General features: G+C 43.8%; 2 protein-coding genes and 1 long non-coding RNA gene across 11 annotated transcripts in view; 2 read left to right on the top strand and 1 right to left on the bottom strand.

Annotated features, from left to right (window-relative positions):
• Positions 1-20,193, bottom strand: part of LOC122543958 (zinc finger protein 239-like) — a 100,486-nt gene that overhangs the window by 15,963 nt on the left and 64,330 nt on the right. The window contains exon 3 of one of the 6 annotated variants that reach the window (XR_006310207.1): positions 16,783-17,057. The exons of the other annotated variants lie outside the window; for them this stretch is intronic. The gene's annotated coding sequence lies outside the window, so the exon portion shown is untranslated. Of the gene's footprint in view, positions 1-16,782; positions 17,058-20,193 lie in introns of those variants that run through there. 6 annotated transcript variants of the gene reach the window in all.
• The window catches only part of LOC122543960 (zinc finger protein 229-like), a 50,515-nt gene that overhangs the window by 13,966 nt on the left and 16,356 nt on the right, over positions 1-20,193 (top strand). The gene's annotated exons all lie outside the window — the stretch shown is intronic.
• The window catches only part of LOC122543964, a 21,297-nt gene continuing 14,648 nt past the window's right edge, over positions 13,545-20,193 (top strand). Inside the window, exons 1-4 of one of the 4 annotated variants that reach the window (XR_006310219.1) lie at positions 13,571-13,628; positions 14,004-14,105; positions 17,751-17,848; positions 18,281-18,404. This is a non-coding gene — a long non-coding RNA (uncharacterized LOC122543964). Of the gene's footprint in view, positions 13,629-13,681; positions 14,106-17,750; positions 17,849-18,280; positions 18,405-20,193 lie in introns of those variants that run through there. The other 3 variants (XR_006310218.1, XR_006310217.1, XR_006310220.1) reach the window with 3 other exon arrangements.

The following is a 20,193-nucleotide window of genomic DNA, read 5'->3' on the forward strand; positions in this document are numbered from 1 at the left end:
ATTTTGGTACAGTTGGCCTTCCCCCAATTTAGCACTCTTCCTTTTGAATCACTGTAGTCTTTATCCATGAGCATTCTAAAACTTATGGAATTGTGATCAATATTCCCAAAGCCTACTCCTTGGATGCTGCCTAACCTGCTGTGCTTTTCCAGCACCACACTCTCGACTCAGATCTCCAGTATCTGCAGTTCTCACTTTCTCCTATTCATGTACTTAGCTAATTGTTGTAAATGTTGTAACTGTATGTGCATTTACCGCTTCCTCTGGCAATTCATTCCACACAAACTATTCTTTGTGTAAAAAAGTTGCCCCTCAGTTCCCTTTTAAATCTTTCTCCTCTCACTTTAAAAACATGCCTCCTAGTTTTGAACTCCCCCACCATGGGAAAAGACCTTGGCTATTCATCTTATCTATGCCCCTCATGATTCTATAAACCTCCATAAGGTCATCTCTCAACCTCCTACATGCCCGTGAAAAAGGTTTCAGCCTAACCAGCAATTTTAAAACTCGCCTTCCATTTCCAGCAAAAGTCTTGGAAAATCTTTTCCAAAGTCACTCCAGTTTTTTAATATGCTTCCTATAACAGGGCAACCAAAACAGCACACAGTATTCCAGAGGATGTGCTAGCATTGGAGGAGTCTAGAAAAGGTTTACTATATGATCCCAGGGATGAAGGACTTGTCACACATGTACCAGTTGAAGAATCAGACTATGTATTCAATGGAGTTAAAAGTATAAGGTCGATATGATTGAAATTTACAGAAGTATACTGAGAGGCCTGCATAGAATGGAGGTAGAGGAGATGTTTCAACTCATAGGAGAGACCAGGATCCGAGGGCACTGCCTCAGAGTGAAGGGACAATACTTTAGAACTGAGATGAAGAGTAGTTTCTTCAGTCAGAGGGTGGCAATTCTGTGGAACTCATTGCCTGAGAGAGCTGTGGAGGCCAAGTAATTAAGTGTATTCAAGACAGAGGTAGATCTGTTCTTGACTGGTATGGGGATCAATGGTTATGTGAGAAGGCTGAAGACAGGAGAAGGGGGTTGAGCAACATAGCAACCATGATCAAATGGTGGAGCAGACTTGGTGGGCCAAATGGCCTAATTCTGTTCTGATATCTTATAGTTATTCTGGGTGACTTCAATCTGCACGTAAATTGAGCAAATCACATCAGTAACAATACGATAGAGGAGACATTCCAGGAGTGTGTATGAGATGGTTTTCTGGATTGATACATTGCGGGCTCAAATGAAGTCCATATTCAAGTGCCTACGGTGTAATAGCCAGGGGTGGGTTAACTGAGTTGGCTGGCCAGCTGGTTTGTGATGCAGAGTGATGCAACAGCATGTGCTCAATCTCTGTTTCGGCTGAGGTCACCATGAAGGTCCCACATTCCTAAACTTGCCCATTGCGTGAGATATGGTAACCTTCATGTTAAAGCAACATTAGCCATCTCTCTCTCTCTCAAGTGAGAAAACAGTCCTATGGTCTTCTAGTACTAAAGCAACTTTAATTTCAAAATGTTAATTATGTCACGAAAAGGGAAGAATTGGCAATCTAGCTGTATGAGGCCCCTTGTAGGAGACTGAAGAATTCAGTCAGAACTCAGAACTCGACATTAAGATGGAGAGTGACAGAGTTGATTCTGAGACGAGGGGCTAAAATCTAAATAGAGGCAATTACAATGGTGTGAGGCATTAGCAGGCTACAATAAATTGGGGGACAGAACATAAAGGGAGGACAAACATTTAAAGAGCACGTGAAGGAACTACAACTGTTGTTCATTCCTGTTTGGCACAAAATAAAATGGGAAAGGTGGCCCTGCCATGGCTAACAAGGAATATTAGGGACAGCAATGGATCCAAGGAAGGGGCGTACAAATTGGCCAAAAAGAGCAGCAGACATGAAAACTGGCAGCAATTCAGATTTTAGCAAAAGAAGAATAAGGCATTGATTAAGATGGGAAAGTTAAGAATAAAAATAAGCTTACAGAGAATATACAAACTAAAGGGAAAAGCTTCTAAAAGTTATATGAAGAGAAAGAAATGATTAATGAAAACCCGTATCAACAGAAACAGGGGAAGTTATCATGTGAAATAAAGAAATGGCAGAGCAATCAACTACATATATTAAACATGGAACATAGAGCAAAGAACATTAAAGTACAGTACGGGCCCTCGGACCTCAATGTTGCGCCGACCTGTGGAACCAATCTGAAGCCCGTCTATCCTACCCTACTCCATTTTCATCCATATGTCTATCCAACAACCATTTAAATGCCCTTAAAGTTGGCGCATCTACTACTGTTGCAGGCAGGGCATTCCACGCCTCTTCTACTCTCTGAGTAAAGAAGCCACCTCTGACATCTGTGCTATATCTGCTATCCCTCAATTTAAAGCTATGTCCACTCATGCTAGCCATCACCATCTGAGGAAAAAAGCTCTCACTGTCCACCCTATCTAACCCTCTGATTATCTTATATGTCTAAATTATGTCACCTCTCAACCTTCTTCTCTCTAACGAAAACAGCATCAAGTCCCTCAGCCTTTCCTTGTAAGACCTTCCCTCCATACCAGGCAACATCCTGTTAAGGTTCTACATTCTTCTTATAATGTGGTGACCAGAACTGTACACAAAATTCCAAGTGCAGCTGCACCAGAGTTTTGTAAAGCTGCAGTATGTCCTCGTGGCTCTGAAATTCAATCCCTCGACCAATAAAAGCTAACACACCTTACGTCTTCTTAACAACCCTATCAACCTGGGTGGCAACTTTCAAGGATCTATGTACCTGGACACTAAGATCTCTCTGCTCATCTACACTACCAAGAATTTTACCATTAACCCAGTACTCTTTATTCCTGTTGCTCCTTCCAAAGTGAAGCACCTCATACTTTTCCGCATTAAACTCCACTTGCTATCTCTCAGCCCAGTTCTGCAGCTCATCTGTGTCCCTCTGTAACTGCTACATTTTTCGGCACTATCCACAACTCCACCGACCTTAGTGTTGTCCGCTAATTTACTAACCCGTCCTTCTATGCCCTCATCCAGGTTATTTATATAAAATGACAAACAGCAGTGGCCACAAAACAGATCCTTGTGGTACACCACGAGTAACTAAATTCCAGGCTGAAACCGCTAAATCACTCTCAATCCCATGCCTCCATATTTTGTGCAATAGCCTCCCGTGGAGAACCTTATCAAATGCCTTAGTGAAGTCCACGTACACCACATCAACCACTTTACCTTCATCCACCTGTTTGATCACCTTCTCAAAGAACTCAGTAAGGTTTTGGCACTTGGGAGCACTGCTAACTGGTGTTGTGTGATTTTTAACTTCGTCCACTCCAGGCACCCCTACATTACAGTTTTAAGATACTCATGGATAAGGAGTAGGGTGTCCTTGGGTGAAGACGAACTACTTTTTAAATTTTATTCCCTATGGTGTGGAAACAGGCCATTTGGCTCAACAGGTCCATACCTACCCTCTGAAGAGTAACCCACTCAGACCCATTTTCCTCTGACAAATGCGCCTAACACTGGGCAATTTATCATGGCCAATTACCTGACCTGAGGAAACCCACACAGATACGGGGAGAATATGCAAACTCCACACAGTCACCCAAGGCTGGTATTGAACCCAAGTCCCTGGCACTGTGAGGCAGTAGTGCTAACTACTGAGTCACCGTGCCACCCCTTTACACTACACTACAATATTAGGCAGGAACTGACGAATTTTGATTGAGGCAGCTGTTTCAGGGTAAATCCACTATGGACATGTGGGGGTATTTCAAACAGCAGTTGATAAGAGTTCAGAGTGGCATGTTCCTGTCAGAACGAAGGATGTGTGTGGCAAGTTACATGAACTTTGGAAGACCAGAAATCTTGTGACCTTTGTCAAAAAGGAAAAGCAGCATATGGAAAGTCCAGGAAGATGGGCCCTGATAAAGCAAGTGCATCAGGAATGTAGGAAATAACTTAAACAAGGAATTAGAAGGCCTAAAAGGGGTAATGAAAAAGAGGTAGGTGAGGTCCTATACGAATACTTTGTCTTGGTGTTGGTGGAGGGTCTCAGAAAAACAAGTGTCAAATTTGATGAGAAGGATATAGAAGCCTTTTTCATCTCATTTGTGAAGGTAGCTAAACAAATGAATTGGCCAGATACCATGTGGGTTTTGTTGATCTAAACAAAGCTGGTACGTAGAGCTAGTGAGGTATTTGCCTTACTATCAGAGGAGGTATCTGGGGCTAATGAGGAGGTGAAGAAAGCCATCTTAAGTGCATATAAGCTTGTGCCAGATCTAAGGAGGGACCTTGGTCAAACATACATTGAGTTTGTAAGGATCACACAACACAATTTTGATGGATGGGTAAGAGCATTAAAAATAGATCAAACATATGAAGCTCTGAGGGAGATGATTATTTTGAAGGAGTTCAAAAATTCACTTCCTGAGGTGGTGACAACTCACATGGAAAAGCAGAGAGTTAAAACGGCAAGATTAGCAGCTGAAATGGCTGATGATTATGAGTTGATTCATACATCAAAGTTTGGCTTCAGAGGATCAATTTCAATCCGGGAGGGATAGAAATTGGGGAAAAGAGAAATCTTCATGTGGTGAGGAAACAGTAGATCTCAGTGAAGATAATAAAGATAGCTTAACACAGGATATAAAGGAAACTCATGAAGGGGAAAGAGAAGTTTAAAAAGCTCTGGTGTTTTCACTGCAATAAAATAGGCCACATGAAATCGCAGTGTTGGTGGGTTAGAAAAAACACTGGGAAGAGAGGTAGGAAAACAGGATAACCTTGCCACCCAAGGGTTGTTAAGAAGGCATATGGTGTGTTGGCTTTCATTAGCAGGGGGATTAAGTTTAAGGGCTGTCAGGTTATGCTTCAGCTCTGTAAAGCCCTGGTTAGATCATACTTGGAATCTTGTGTTCAGTTCTGGTTGTCTCATTATACGAAGAATGTGGAAGCTTTAGATAGGGTGCAGAGGATATTTACCTGGATGCTGCCTGGAGTGGAGGGCATGTCTTATGAAGAAAGGTTGAGGGAGCTGGGGCCTTTCTCATTGGAGCAAAGAAAGATGGGGTGACTTGACAGAGGTGTACAAGATGGTGAGGCATAGATAGAGTGGATAGCCACTCTTGGGCCTCTGCTCTTTGTAGTTTTTAAAAATGACTTGAATGAAGAAGTGGAAGCGTTAGCAAGTTTGCCGATGACACAAAGGTTGGTGTGTTGTAGACAGTGTAGAGAGCTGTTGCAGGCTGCAGCAAGATATTGACAGGATGCAGAGCTGGACTGAGAAGTGGCAGAACGAGTTCAACCTGGATAAATGTGAACTGATTCATTTTGGAAGGTTGAATTTGATTGCTGAATACAGAGTTAAGGACAGGATTCTTAGCAGTGTGGTGGAACATACAGAGATCCCTCAAAGTTGCCACCCAAGTTGATAGGGTTGTTAGGAAGGCGTATGGTGTTTTGGCTTTCATTAACAGGGGGACTGAATTTAAGAGCTGCCAGGTTTTGCTGCAGCTCTATAAAACCTTGTTTTGATCACATTTGGAATATTGTGTTCAGTTCTGGTCTCCTCATTGTAGGAAGGATGTAGATGCTTTTGAGAGGGTGCAGAGGAGATTTACCAGGATGCTGCCTGGATTGGAGGGCTTGACTTATTTAGAGAGGTTGAGTGAGCTTGGTCTTTTCACACCAGAGAGAAGAAAGAACAGAGGTGACTCGATAGAGGTATACAAGGTAATGAGAGGCATAGGTAGAGTAGATATCCAGAGACTTCCCCGCAAGGCTAAAATGGCTGTCACAAGGGGCCATAATTTTAAGGTGACTGGAGGAAGGTATAGGGGAGATGTCAGAGGGAGGGGAAAAACCACCATGTAACATCTGTCTGCCTAAGAAGAACAGGGGGCCCATGCAGTCATTTGGGCTCTGCTGACGCCTCAGCTAAATATATGGATATATGATTGATAAACGTACAGACCTGTATATACAAATGATAAATTCTGATCTCTGTATGCAAAGAAATGGAATGTTTACGTATGTATGGCATGACCAACTGTACAGAGCATCAAAATATTTTATGAATAAAGTATGTTTTGAAATTAAAAAAATTGTATCAGACGTCAACTGTGCAAGTTTACCTTATGAACTCTCCAATTAGCTCAGACTGGTACCTCTTTATGATAGGAGTTTATCTTGCTAGCAGGCACCTAATTTGGCTGGGTATGTTTTTCCCACCTGATGAATGGTTTAGGGCTTGTAGGAGTGATGTGATTAGATTAGATTAGATTACTTACAGTGTGGAAACAGGCCCTTCGGCCCAACAAGTCCACACCGACCCTCCGAAGAGCAACCCACCCAGACCCACTCCCCTACATTTACCCCTTCACCTAACACTACGGGCAATTTAACATGGCCAATTCACTGAACCTGCACATTTTTGGACTGCGGGTGGAAACCAGAGCACCCGGAGGAAGCCCACGCAGACAGAGGGAGAATGAATTACAGCAGTTCAAAACGACACACAGACAGTTGCCTGAGGCGGGAATTGAACCTGGGTCTCTGGCGCTGTGAGGCAGCAGTGCTAGCTGCTGTGCCACTGTGCTGCCAATTAGTCAAGCGTACACAGACTTGTCAATTTAACGTTTCTTCCTTACGAATTATTGTCTTTCACTTATCTGTTAACTTTTGTATAAAGGAAGCCACTTTGTAGCAGTACATCGGAGTAGCCTGCTGGGGCACTTGAAGAGCTGGTACCCTACTCTCCGAGGTTATGAGAACCTAATTAGTTTAGCTTATAGGTATCAGTGTTATATTGCTATTAGTGAATAAAGGGGATGACTAAAATTAAACTAAACTGTCTGTAAGAGACTTTTATTCCAGACTTCCAAAGAGTATGATCTCTGGGACGAACCGAGAGAGGCTTTACAGGTCTGAGTCCACAAGGGATTCCCTGGGCCGTCTCAAATCTAACAACAGGTTAATGATTTAGGCTTGAAATCCACATTCCCATTTGGTCTCGATAATGCTTTAAAAAAAAAATCACTCATGGGACATGGGCATCTCCGGAAGCTTTATTGCTGTCCTGACTTGCCTTTGAGAATGGGATGCTGAGCTGTCGTTTTGAACCGCTGTAATTCATGAGCTGTAGATAGACCCACAATAATGTTTGGGAAGGAATTCCAGAATTTTGACCCTGCAACACTGAAGGAACAGAGATATATTCCAAGTCAGGATGGTGAGTGGCTTCAACAGGCTTCATGCCCAAAGAGTCTCAGAGATCTACAGCACAGAAAAAGGCCATTCGGCCTACCGTTCTGGGCAGGTTAAAAACAACCACCAAACTATTCTAATCCCATTTTCCAACACTTGGCCACAGCCTTATATGCCTTAGATTCACAAGCGCACATAGAGTCATTGGGATGTACAGCAAGGAAACAGACCCTTTGGTCCAAATCATCCATGCCGTCCAGAATCCAAACCTAATCTAGTCCCATTTGCTGGCACTTATCCCTCCAAACCCCTTATATTCATATACCCATCCAGATGCCTTTTAAATGCTGCAAATGTACCAGCCTCAACCACTTCTTATAGCAGCACTTTCCATACATGCAGCATTCTCTGCGTGAAAACGTTGGTCCTGAGGTCACTTTTATATCATTCCCCTCTCACCTTAAAGCTATGCCCACTAGTTCTAGACTCCCCCCACCCCAGGGAAAAGATTTTGTCGATTTATCCTATCCATGCCCCTCATGATTTTATAAACCTCTATATGGTGATCCCTCAGCCTGCAATTCTCCACAGAAAACAGCCCCAGCTTAGATTAGATTCCCTACAGCATGGAAACAGGCCATTCGGCCTAACAAGTCCACTCCGACCCTCCAACGAGTAACCCACCCAGACCTATTCCCCTACATTTACCCGGACTAACATGATGGGCAATATAACATGGCCAATTCACCTGACCTGCATATCTTTGGATTGCGGAAGGAAACACAAGCAGACTCGGGGAGAATATGCAAACTCCACACAGACAGTCACCCGAGGCTGGAATCGAACCCGGGTCCCTGGCACTGTGAAGCAGCGGTGCTAACCACTAAGCCACCATGCCACCCCTATTCAGTCTCTCCCTGTAGCTCAAACACCCTTGTAAATTTTTTGAACCCTTTCAAGTTTCACAACATTCTTCCGAAGGGAAGGAGACCAGACTTCCACACAATATTTCAAAATTCGCCTAACCAATGTGCTGCACAGCCGCAACATGACCTCCCAACTCCTAACTCAATGCACTGTCCAATAAAAGAAAGCATACCAAATGCCTTCTTCACTATCGGGGCCAGTGACCATAATTCCATTAGATTTAAAATACTGATGGAAAAGGATAGACCAGTTCTAAAAGTTGAAGTTCTAACTTGGAGAAAGGCTAATTTTGATGATATTAGGCAAGAAATTTCAAAAGCTGACTGGGGGCAGATGTTCGCAGGTAAAGGGACGGCTGGAAAATGGGAAGCCATCAGGAATGAGATAACGAAAATCTAGAGAAAGCATATTCCTGTTAGGGTGAAAGGAAAGGCAGGTAGATATAGCAAATGCTGGATGACTAAAGAAATTGAGAGTTTTGTTAAGAAAAAGAAGGAAGCATTTGTAAGGTATAGACAGGATAGTTCGAATGAATCCTTAGAAGAGTATAAATGCAGTAGGAGTATAGTTAAGAGGGAAATCAGGAGGACAAAAAGGGGACATGAGATAGCTTTGGCAAATAGAATTAAGGAAAATCTAAAGGGTTTTTACAAATACATTAAGGACAAAAGGGTAGCGAGCGAGAGAATAGGGCCCCTCAAAGATCAGCAAGGTGGTCTTTGTGTGGAGACGCAGAAAATGGGAAAGGTACTAAGTGAGTATTTTGCATCAGTATTTACTGTGGAAAAGGATATGGAAGATAGAATGTAGGGAAATAGATGGTGACACCTTGCAAAATGTCCATATTACAGAGGAGGAAGTGCTGGATGTCTTGAAATGCATAACGGTGGATAAATCCCTAGGACCTGATCAGGTGTACCCCAGAACTCTGTGAGAAGCTAGAGAAATGATTGCTGGGCCTCTTGCTGAGATATTTGCATCATCAATAGTCACAGGTGAGGTGCCGGAAGACTGGAGGTTGGCTAACGTGGTGCCACTGTTTAAGAAAGATGCTAAGGACAAGCCAGGGAACTACAGACTAGTGACCTGACATCGGTGGTGCACAAGTTGTTGGAGGGAATCCTGAGGGACAGGATGTACATAGATCCTAGAAAAGTACAGCACAGAATAGGCCCTTTCACCCACAATGCTGTGCGGAGGTTTAATCCAAATGTAAAATATAGTAACTTAACCTACGCACTCCCCAACTCACTGCCATCCATGTGCATGTCCAGCAGTCGCTTAAATGTCCCCAATGACTCTGCTTCCACCACCACAGCTGGCAACGCATTCCATGCATTCACAACTCTCTGCGTAAAGAACCTACCTCTGATGTCTCCTTTATACCTTCCTCCTAATTTCTTCAAACTATGACTCCTTATAAAAGTCATTCTGCCCTGGTGAAAAGTCTCCGGCTATTGACTCTATCCATTCCACTCATTATTTTGTACACCTCAATCAGGTCTCCTCTTTTCCTCCTTCTCTCCAGAGAGAAAAGTCCGAGCTTATTCAACCTCTCTTCATTAGGCAAGCCGTCCAGTCCTGGTAAACCTTCTTTGCACCCTCTCCAAAGCCTCTGTATCTTTCCTATAGTAGGGCGACCAGAACTGGACACAGTTGGGTGGCAACTTTGAGGGATCTATGTACTTGCAAACCCAGATCCCTCTGTTCCTGCACACTGTCAAGAATCCAGTCTGTAATTTGATATTCAGCATTCGGGTTCGACCTTCCAAAATGCATTACTTCACATTTATCCAGGTTGAACTCCATCTGCCATTTCTCAGCTCAGCTCTGCATCCTGTCTATGTCGTGCTGCAGCCTGCAGTAGTCCTCTATACTATCGACGACACCTCCAACATTTGTATCATCTGCAATTTACTAACCCACTCCTCAACCTCCTAATACAAGTAATTTATAAAAACTACAAAGAGCAGAGGCCCAAGAACAGAGCTCTGCAGGACCCCACTCAACATTGACCTCCAGGCAGAATACTTTCCATCTACAACCACTCTCTGCCTTCTGTCAGCCAGCCAATTCTGAATCCAGATAGCCAAATCTCCTTGTATCCCATACTTCCTGAATTTATGAATGAGCCTACCATAGAGAACCATATCAAATGTATTTGGAAAGGCAAGCACTGATTAGGGATAGTCAAAATGGCTTTGTGCGTGGGAAATCATGTTTCAAAAACTTGATTGAGTTTTTTCAGGAAGTAACAAGGAGGATTGATGAGGGCAGACTGGTAGACATGATCTATATGGACTTCAGTAAGGCGTTCAACAAGGTTCCCCATGGAGACTGGTTAGCCAGGTTATATCTCACGGAATACAGGGAGAACTAGCCATTTGGATACAGAACTGGCTCAAAGGTAGAAGACAGAGGGTGGTGGAGGGTGGTTTTTCAGACTGGAGGCCTGTGACCAGTGGAATGTCACAAGGATGTGCTGGGTCCGCTACTTTTCATCATTTACAGAAATGATGTGGATGTGAGCATTAGAGGTAGTTAGTAAGTTTGCAGATGACACCAAAATTGGAGGTGTAGTGGACAGTGAAGAAGGTTACCTCAGATTACAACAGGATCTTGACCAGATGGGCCAATGGACTGAGAAGTGGCAGATGGAGTTTAATTCAGATAAATGTGAGGTGCTGCATTTTGGGAAAGCAAATCTTAGCAGGACTTATACATTTAATGGTATAGTCCAAGGGAATGTTGCTGAACAAAGAGACCTTGGAGTGCAGGTTCATAGCTCCTTGAAAGTGGAGTCGCAGGTAGATTGGATAGTGAAGATGATGTTTGGTATGCTTTCCAATTATTGGTCAGAGTACTGAGTACAGGAGTCGGGAGGTCATGTTGCAGATGTACAGGACATTGGTTAGGCCACTGTTGGAATATTGCGTGCAATTCTGGTCTCCTTCCTCTTGGAAAGATGTTGTGAAACTTGAAAGAGTTCAGAAAAAATTTACAAGGATGTTGACAAGGTTGGAGGATTTGAGCTATAGGGAGAGGCTGAACAGGCTGGGGCTGTTTTCCCTGGAGCGTCGGACACTGAGGGATGACCTTATAGAGTTTTACAAAATTATGAGGGACATGGATAGGGTAAATAGGCAAACACTTTTCCCTGAGGTCAGGGAGTCCAGAACTAGAGGGCATAGGTTTAGGGTGAGAGGGGAAAGATATAAAAGAGACCTAAAGGGCAACTTTTTCCACACAGAGGGTGGTATGTGTATGGAATGAGCTGCCAGAGAAAGTCGTGGAGGCTGCTACAATTGCAACATTTAAGAGGCATTTGGATGGGTATATGAATAGGAAGGGTTTGGAGGGATATGCACTGGGTGCCGGCAGGTGGGACTAGATTGGGTTGGGATATCTGGTTGGCATGGATGAGTTAGACCGAAGGGTCTGTTTCCATGCTGTACACCTCTATGACTCTAATATCGTGATCATTCTTCCCTAAGGGACCATGCTCATTTTGGTTGTCAATTATTCCTGTCTTGTTACCCAATACCTTTTTGGTTCTTCAATGCATTGATTGATAAAACTGTTCCATATACATGCTAAGAATTCCTCCTCCAGCACATCACTACTGATTTGATTTGCCTAATTTATATGCCGATCAAAGTCACCCATAATTACAGCTATAGTCTTATTACTTGCATCTGTAAATTCGTTCCAATGTCTTCAAATTACCACAGCAGCTTGTATTCTATATATAACCCTACTATTGTTTTCTGCCTACTGGTGTTTCTAAGTTCAACCTATACAGATTCTACTTCACCACAACTTACAATAATATTAATTTCCTTTATTAATCAGCAATTCTGACACCTCCTTTTCCTTATTGCCTCTACAAGCTGTCCTCCTTAGACAACCCTCTGATTCCAGGTATCAATCCAGTAAACCTCCTTTGAACCATCTCCAACAAATCTACACATTTCCTGACAGATGACGATGGAAATCGTGCACAGTATGAGAAATGCAGTCTCACCAATTCCCTGCATAAATAAAGCAGAACATCCGTACATTTATGTTCTACTCCTGTCATAAAAAAGGTAGCAGCCTATTAACATTCTTGACTATACGCTCTATCTGGGAGAGAGAGGACTGCAGATGCTGGAGACCAGAGTTGAAAAAAGTGTGGTGCTGGAAAAGCGCAGCAGGCCAGGCAGCATCCGAGGAGCAGGAGAGTCTTATGCCCGAAACGTCGATTCGCCTGCTCCTCGGATGCTGCCTGGCCTGCTGCGCTTTCCCAGCACCACACTTTTCAACACTACACGCTCTATCTTCATTCCAAAACTGTAACTCATGCTTTAAATCCTTCTGCACCTCGGAATTCTGCAGTCAGTCATACTCCATTCAAAAGTATTCTGCACTAATTTATTCCTCCTGCCGAAATGCATGACTTCACATTTTCCCACATTATACTACTATTTACTAAACCTATCCATCTCTGTCCGCAACTTATGTCCTCATTATAACATTTCCCCCCCATTCTTAGCTACCATGCCTTCATTCCCCTATTTAAGTGATTTATGTAAATTCTAAAAGATTGGGTAACGTATGGCAAGAGACACTATTTAAGTGATTTATGTAAATTCTAAAAGATTGGGTAACGTATGGCAAGAGACACAGGGGTAACAACTGTAAAACGTTTTTTTTCCAGAATGAGTGGTGCTCCCCATTCCTCTGTACTTAATGGTTGGAAACGAAAAGATTCAATGACTTACATCGGCCAAATTATTTTCTGTGCCTTTACATTCTTTCTAATGTGTTGAAGACTGATTTCTGCGGCCTGTGTTCATAACATAAATCCAGACATCAATGGGATAAATCTGTACTGCTCCCCCAAGGAGGTCTACAGCTCCTTTTTCCTCAGGTGCAGTACCCCAACCGAGACACATCCTCTGGGACTGCTCTGAGCACGATTTCGAATCTCTCGGAGTTTTCCCAGTGACACTGATCTCGGAAGTATTTTCTTACAGACAAACCTTTTACCTCGCACGGTGAAAGGCGAATGATAGTGAGGTACTAGTGAATGGAGTGACTCTGTCGGATCTTGCTGCGATATTTGATTGGAATTGAAGACTTGGAAATGTTTCCCACTTTATGTGCTGTAAAAAATACGAATACAAAGGCATCCTCCCCTGAGACCAGGACACAGCCTTACACCTCACGACTTTCAAACCCGTCTGCTGCTTCACTAATTGGTTGGAGCACGAGTTGCTTCCCTCCCCCGGATTGACGTCCATTCCAACGTTCTGATTGGTTGGATCAACCTGTCCCGCCCCTGTCTCACAATTGGTCGTGTCAAGTTATTAACCTCGTGGTCAAGGAGCTGCGAAATGCGTATCATTCACTGGGATCGCGAGCTGAATGGAATGTGTTTTAGCGCCGCGTGTGATGGTTGTTAAGAAATGTCCGTTTATCTCATGTCTAGGCGGTATGTCAAAGTGAAAGTTAGCGTTTGTTGCAATATTCTGGCAAGACGTTAGGTCTCAACCTCCAAGTATGTTGTTTCCGGGGCTGCGATTTAAGCCGCAGAGAGCTTAAAGCTTTCCCCGGTCAGTGGCCTCCATCTTCATTCAGTGGGTGAGGGTAGTGCACAGGGACAGTCAGCGCAGCGATGTCACAGTGAGTAGGCGGGGCCTTCTTTAGCCCCCCCCCCTCCATCTGGGCCTCTGCTGCTTGTTTCCCGGTGGGAGGGAGGAAGGCTTATTGCGGGAAAAAGGCACCGTGAAGGGGATTTGAAACTGGATGGGATAAAACGCAATCATCCCGCAGATTACAACTCCTGTAACCGCCTGTAAACTTACAGGGCTCTCAGCAGCTGGATGTCTGACTGAATTCTCCCTGCACGTGGAGCGGTGCAGGAATAGTCCGTCCCCAGTGTGATTGCACCATTGGGTGGCCAGCTCAGGTAGGTAATTGTATCCCTGTCATTGTCCTGATATTTCCACACGATCTCCATAGTGTAGGGATTTCTGCTTCTCCAGGCTGGATGGTCAGATATATTCTAATCCAAAGGACTAAATATCCATATTGTTTTTCAACTATGAAGTGTGATTTTCTCACCCCCCCACCAGTCTAATTTAAAGCTCTTTCCACAGTCAGTTCACTGGAACACACTTACTCCAGTTGTGTAACTGGTTACAGCCGTTTCTACCATCTACTGGGAAGATCATATGTATCAGGAACAGCAGTAGGCCATTCAACCACTCGAGCCCTGTATAGAATAGCGGAACAATCATGGTCGAGCTGATATTCCTTGTGTCCAGTCTACAACATTTTTTCTTGACACCATTGATTTTCCCCGAATGATCAACAATCCATCAATCTCAGCCTTAACTATACACAAGAACTCTGCCCCCACAGCTTGGTGGCAAGGAGTTCCAACTCTGGCAGGAAATTCCTCATCATCTCAGTTTTAAATTGGGTCCTTTTTATTCTGAGACTGATTTTTGGTCCTCGGCTCTCACATAACGGGGATATCTTCTCCGCATTTAACCTGTCAAGGCACTTATGTTTCAATGAGATCCTCACATCGCTCTTGTTTTAAACTCCAATGAGACGTGTCATACTCACTCAATCTGTCACTGGTTAAACCTCTTCCCAGTCAGTGTTAGAACCCTTATTTTCTTTTAAATCGCTTTTGGTTTGACTGTGAGAGCTGAATGATTCCTCTTGGCTGTGAATAGCAGCTTGTTTTAAACAACGAATAAACAAGTTTTTTTTGAGGCTCGGATGGAAGTTAATTGCAGGCTGGTTCTTGTATGCGAATGTGCATAGGATATAAATAGGCAGGGAAAGAGTTAAGTATTGAGTTTTGTAAAACAAAAGGTTCAACTGAGCATGACTCATCAGATAAGAACGTGTAGTTAACAATGGGGTGCGGGGGAAGAGAGAGAGAATGGGACGACATTGTGACAGTGTGCTTAACCAGACTGCAACTGTTTGGCGATTCATAAGGTCAGTATCTGGGAAGTGTATGCAAGCATAAGAGGTACAGTTAGTAAGTTTGCAGATGACATCAAAATTGGAGATGTAGTGGACAGCGAAGAAGGTTACCTCAGATTACCAGATGGGCCAATGAGCTGAGAAGTGGCAGATCGCGTTTAATTCAGATAAATGTGAGGTGGTGAATATTGGAAAAGCACATCTTAGCAGGACTTATACACTTAATGGTAATGACCTAGGGAGTGTTGCTGAACAAAGAGAGCTTGGAGTGCAGGTTCATAACTCCTTGAAAGTGGAGTCGCAAGTTAGTGAAGAAGGCGTTTGGTATGCTTTCCTTTATTGGTCAGAGTATTGAATACAGGTGTTGGGAGGTCATGTTGCGGCTGTACAGGACATTGGTTCTGGATCAGTGGTGCTGGAAGCGCACAGCAATTCAGGCAGCATCCGAGGACAGGCAAAATCAACGTTTCGGGCAAAAGCCCTTCATCATGACCATGCCGACCAGATATCCCAACCCAATCATGTCCCACCTGCCAGCACCCGGCCCACATCCCTCCAAACCCTTCCTATTCATTTACCCATCCAAATGCCACTTAACTGTTGCAGTTGTACCAGCCTCCACCACTTCCTCTGGCAGCTCATTCCATACACATACCACTGAGTGAAAACGTTGCCCCATAGGAGTCTTTTATATCTTTCCCCTCTCACCCTAAACCTATGCCCTCTAGTTATGGACTCCCCAACCCCAGGGAAAAGATTTTGTCTATTTACCCTATCCATGCCCCTCATAATTTTGTAAAACTCTATAAGGCCATCCCTCAGCTGCTGTGCTCTTCCAGCACCACTGATCCAGAATCTGGTTTCCAGCAACTGCAGTCATTGTTTTTACCTCACAGGACATTGGTTAGGCTGCTGTTGGAATATTGTGTGCAATTCTGGTCTCCTTCCTATCGGAAAGACATTGTCAAACGTGAAAGGGTTCAGAAAAGATTTACAAGGATGTTGCCAAGGTTGGAGGAATTGAGCTATAAGGAGAGGCTGAACAGGCTGAGGCTGTTTTGTCTGGAGTGTAGGAGGCTGAGGGGTGACCTTATAGAGTTTTACAAAATTATGAGGGGCATGGATAGGGTAAATAGACAAAATCTATTCCCTGGGATTGGGGAGTCCATAACTAGAGGGCATAGGTTTAGGGTGAGAGGGGAAAGATATAAAAGACTCCTATGGGGCAACGTTTTCACTCAGTGGTTGTTTGTCTTTTGTGTGAATTGGGCTGTAAGCAAAGGTTATTGGATATAAATCATTGCAGTGTTCACTGAGGTGTATGTGCAGTTTGCTTTATGGAGATGCTTGAACATTCACTAGTAACTGAAATTTTTGAAAATGTCTGTGCCCATTTTTGTCAGTGGGCTGCCTACCAGTTTGAAATACCAGACCAGGGAGTGATGGGGGTGTGTGTGTTTGCAGATTTGGGGTGTGTTCTTCTCCCTTGTAAAGCCCTAGTCCATTGTTTTTTCTCTCGCTGCCCCCCTCTTCTCTCACCCTGTGCCCCCTCACCTCAGCATCGAGTGGGCCCAGCAGTGCAGACTGAATTAGGCTCAGCAGCGTGGACTCATGGCGGTGTCATCAGAGGTAAGTTTGGCTTTCCGGCAGCTTTTGTAGTGACGAGGTGCTCCTAGAGCTGATCTCGTGGTTGCTGCTGTGGAGGTGAGTTTAGGTTCACGGTGGCGTCTGTCAGCGCAGCTTCAAAGAAGCCAGTCTGTCTGCAGTACGAGACCCGACTATATCCATGGCAGCTGCGTCGGTGAGGTGGGCTTACAGTGGACTTATAAAGTGGTAGCCAGCACAGCACAATGAGTGCCATCTGTATTGGTGAGGTCCGGTGAGGTCCAGTGAGGACTCATAGTGACGAGGTCATCTGTGGAGGCAAGATGTTACCAAAGAATGTTGCTTTCTATTGCAGTGGCAAGGCAAAGGGGATTCAAGGCTGGCCACTAGGTCCATGGCCCGCGACAGAGCACTTCCCAACTGGACACTTTCTTTACTTCATTATTCTGCCTTTATGTTCAATGGTCTGATTTATTTTACTGCTTTAATACGGCATGGGAAAGTGATAACACTATATTTTGTAAGAAGATGCATGTGACAATAAATAAATCAAATACAAAAAGTATGTTTTCCCGAGTAGCAGAGATGAGGACTCCAGGGCACAGTGTCAGAGTGAAGGGCCAATACTTTATAACTGAAATGAGGAATTTCTTCAGCCAGAGGATGGTTAATTGTCTTAAGAAGACTGGAGGCCAAATCATTGAGTGTATTTAAGACAGAGATAGGTTCTTGATTATTAAGTGATCGAAGGTTTGGGGGAGAAGTCAGGAGACGAGGGTTGAGAAACATGTTAGCCATGATTTGATTCTGCTCCAACATTCAATGGGTCGAATGGCCTAATACTGCTCCTAAATCAGTCTGTTTTGGCTGATTGAGCTATTCTGTAAGATTGTGGCTGATCTGATTCTGACCTCAACTCCACTTTCCTTCCAATCCCCTGGAACCCCGTTCCTGCTGCATTTCTAACCTCGGCTAAAACTTGATTTGTCATCTCCTTTCCCAGGGATTTATATGGTTTGAAGGTAGCAAGAATTTATTTTCCTGGTTCCTGACATCTTTCCAGCTGCAGACTACAGCAGGAGATTTGAAACTCTTTTTGTGGTGAGTATTTTTGAGCATTCATCTGCAATTTCAGGGCAGTGCTCTGGTTCTGTCGTGCTAGCGATGATGTACTCCTTTTACTGTGGGTCTGAATCCATGTCCTTCTATTTCTCTATTTTACCTTTGATTTGATTTATTGTTGTCTTATTCACTTTGCCCTCCCCAATCATCTCTCTGCCTTGAATAATAGTTTTACTTGAACGTTTGTTTGGCATTTTATTGTTATTTGTGCCGCTTTGAGATTTGAGGTTTCTGTTGCTGCTCATCTCTGGTTATATGCCTTTGTGCAATCATTGGATAATGAGTTGTTCACAGCTAGGTAAAACCTGATCTAATTTTGAAGTCAGCAGTGAATTTCAACAGTTTTGATAAACTTCCAAAGATATTTACTTATTTCCTATATTCTATTTCTTTTCTCACAACATTTAACAGTTGATAACTGGATAGAAAATCAGAGGCCAGGCAGCCAGTACAGAAGCTTCCAAAAGCACTGTCCCTTCTTAACCTTCTTGAACTCTGCAGTCCGTATGGTGAAGCTATTCCAGATTGTTGTTCGGTAAGGAGTTACAGGATTTTCATCCAGTGATGATTTATGCTGAGATCTGTCGTGGTTCCAATGTTTGGGATATAAAACATTTAACAGAAGAGTAACAAAGAAAATAGGTACGGGAGTAAGGCCTTTTTCGATTCTTCTGTTCTGCTATTCAGAATGATCATGGCTGATCATCCTACTAAGTAGCTGAAAATGTGTTGCTGGAAAAACGCAGCAGGTCAGGCAGCATCCAAGGAACAGGAGAATCGACGTTTCGGGCATAAGCCCTTCTTCAGGATTCCTGAAGAAGGGCTTATGCCTGAAATGTCGATTCTCCTGTTCCTTGGATGCTGCCTGACCTGCTGCGCTTTTCCAGCAACACATTTTCAGCTCTGATCTCCAGCATCTGCAGTCCTCACTTTCTCCATCCTACTAAGTAGCCTGTTCCCATTTTTGCCTCACTCCCTTTGATCTCTATCCGTTTTCTTGAAAGTAGGGTGATAGGAGCAGATAGTATGGGAAAGTAGTTAATTGGGGGAGGGGGAATTACAATGCTATTAGGAAGGAACTGGGGCACCTAAACTGGGAACAGATGTTCTCAGGGAAATGCATGACAGAAATGTGGTGTTTTTTAGGGAGCACTTCTGATAGTACGAGATAGATTTGTCCCACTGAGGCCAAGGAGGGATGGTAGGGTGCAGGAACCTTGGTGACCAGGGATGTAGAACATCTAGTCAGAGAGTCCATAGAGATATCCAGCATGGAAAAAGACTCGTCTATACTGAACAGATATCCTTATCTGGTCTCATTTGCCAGCACTTGACACATATCCCTCTAAACTCTTCCTGTTCATATACTTATCCAGATGCCTTTTAAATGCTGTAATTGTACCAGTGTCCACCTCTTCTTCTTGCAGCTCATTCCATTTATGCACCATGCTCTGTGTGGAAAAAGTTGCTCCTTTGGTCCCTTTTATCTTTCCCCTCTCGCCCTAAACCTATGTCCTCTAGTTCTGGACTCCCCCACCAGAGAAAAAAGGCCTTGGCTATTTATCCTATCCATACCCCTCATGAGGTCCCCCCTCAGCTTCTGTTGCTCCAGGGGGAAAAAAGCCCCAGCCTATTCAACCACTCCCTATAGCTCATCCTGCAACCTTGGCAACGTCTTGAAAATCTTTTCTGAACCCTTTTCAAGTTTCTTAATATCTTTCTGGTAGAAAGGAGATGAGAATTGCACGCAATATTCCAAAAGCAGCCTAACTAATATCCTGTACAGCCACAACATGACGTCACAAATCCTGTACTCAATGCTCTGACCAATAAAGGATTCTTCATTATCCTATCTACCTGTGACTCTACTTTCAAAGAACTATGAACCTGCACTCCAAAGTCTTTGTTCAGCAACACTCCCCAGGACCTTACCATTAAAAGTATAAGTGGGTCTGGACTATTACAAGGTAGCCAGGAAGGAACTGAGGACAGCTAGAAGGGTGCATGAAAAAGCTTTAGTGGGGAGGATTAAGGAAAACCCTAAGTCGTTCTATACATGTGAGGAGCAAGAGAACAGCCAGAGTGAGAGTAGGGCTGAAAATGTGTTGCTGGAAAAGCGCAGCAGGTCAGGCAGCATCCAAGGAACAGGAGAATCGATGTTTCGGGCATAAGCCCTTCTTCAGGAATGAGGAAAGTGTGTCCAGCAGGCTAAGATAAAAGGTAGGGAGAAGGGGCTTTGGAAATGCGATAGATGGAGGGAGGTCAAGGTGAAGGTGATAGGCCGGAGTGAGGTGGGGGCGGAGAGGTCAGGAAGATGATTGCAG

Source organism: Chiloscyllium plagiosum, chromosome 45, assembly GCF_004010195.1.
Source record: "Chiloscyllium plagiosum isolate BGI_BamShark_2017 chromosome 45, ASM401019v2, whole genome shotgun sequence".
NCBI lineage: Eukaryota > Metazoa > Chordata > Chondrichthyes > Orectolobiformes > Hemiscylliidae > Chiloscyllium > Chiloscyllium plagiosum.